The sequence below is a fragment of the Limulus polyphemus genome, unplaced genomic scaffold (genome assembly GCF_000517525.1).
Source record: "Limulus polyphemus unplaced genomic scaffold, Limulus_polyphemus-2.1.2 Scaffold253, whole genome shotgun sequence".
In the NCBI taxonomy this organism is placed as follows: domain Eukaryota; kingdom Metazoa; phylum Arthropoda; class Merostomata; order Xiphosura; family Limulidae; genus Limulus; species Limulus polyphemus.
The window spans coordinates 422,978-424,685 of NW_013665863.1; positions in this window are offsets into that span (position 1 = coordinate 422,978).

A 1,708-nucleotide genomic window follows, 5' to 3' on the forward strand; every position below is an offset into this window, starting at 1 on the left:
TAGAACTTAAAAGGACACCGAAAAGTAACATACATAAATTTTAAAAATGATAAAATAGTAATTTACTACTAATAATAATGATCAGGAAAATATGTGTAGACGGTGTCAAGTTAATAGGAGTGGAAAAGAGATATAGACGGAAGCTGTAATCACTTGAAAGAAAAACGTTCATTAATTTCGTGTGGTGCAAGAAAATTTAGCTTAAATATAAGTTTATGCTCTAGGTTTTGACGATCATACTTGTTATGGAGGGCATGTAATAAAACGAGTGATCCGGGGAGTTGAAGGTTTTGGGAACTGGGTGGTCGAGGGTGCCGTTGCGTACAGTTCACAACAAGTCGAGATGTTCACGGAATGTGTCATTTAATCTGCGTGAATCTCTATATTCTAACCCTTCAACGATTTTATCTAAGCCTTTTTTTCTATGTAACACGGTTTAAACTGCCTGGGGAAGGGCTTTTGCCTGAAACGTTGCAAATAAATATAAAGTTTTTGTCATAAACGTGTGTTTTACCAATTTTGAACACTTTTTTTTCATTATTTTTCCACGTCTTGCAGTCTTTCCTATTGTGTATTAATTCTGAGAGTATGCCAAGGAGTGGACAATTAAATTGTAACTAATTTTATCAATGGCGTACATACTAACATAGCACGTCACAGGGCTTAGAGACAAAAAAAAAAAAAAATTAATTAAATTTTTAAAAATGGGAGGGCTTTTACTGCTCTTAAACTTTTGACTAATAAGTTAGATTAGAGTTGTAGCTGTGTTCAAGGCAATATTTTTTTCTTTTATCTCACTCTCCGGTCATGGCTGATACGGTGGTAATTATTGGTGGTTACGGTGTTCGATTCGCAGGTCGTTGATTCGAATCCCCGTTACCAGACCAATTTACTTGGGAGTATCCTTTAATTAATAAATAATAATCCGATTAACAAGGATGCTGTTTAAATGATATTTCTCAGCGAAAGAATTTAAACAATCACATATCTAATAAATATGACGTAATAGGTAGTTTTTGTTATTCATTTATTGAACAATTTTGGCCCCTGTACCTAAGTTTATTATAGTAGTTTATATACGCCTCACAATGCTGATGTTACATCTTTTTGTTTGTTTGTTTTTGAATTTGGTCCCAAGCTACTTGAGAGTTATCTATGCTAGCATTTCCTAATTTTAAAAAATTAAATTAGAAAAAAGACAACTACTCGATACTATCCACCGCCAACTCTTGGGTTACTATTTACCAACGAATGATGGAAGTGATTGACACATTATAACGCCCCCACGGCTGAAAGGGCGAGCACGTTCAATGACGAGATTTCAACCCGCAAATTGCGAGTCGAATGCCCTACCCTCCAGGCCATTAAATCTTTAATTTTAAAGAGCACAGTTGCGTACGTTATATTAAAAACATTTTGAACAAGTAAATCAGCAAGTCACGTGACAACCACAATCGATATTAATTCGTAGTGAAATTGGAGTGTATTATAACTTAATTTTGACATTGTTTGGCGTTCGTAGGTAGTGCGAGGCCATCACAAATTGATTGCTTTTGGGAAGGGCATGTAATGGTCTTTTCCGATGCAAAACATTTATACACTTAGATTATAAAAATGAGCTGAGATGAAGGACTTATAATTTCCAAGATGAGGATATTTCTTGTACTTAATTGCATTGGAAAACAATGAAATATGGGTCAACTTGAGT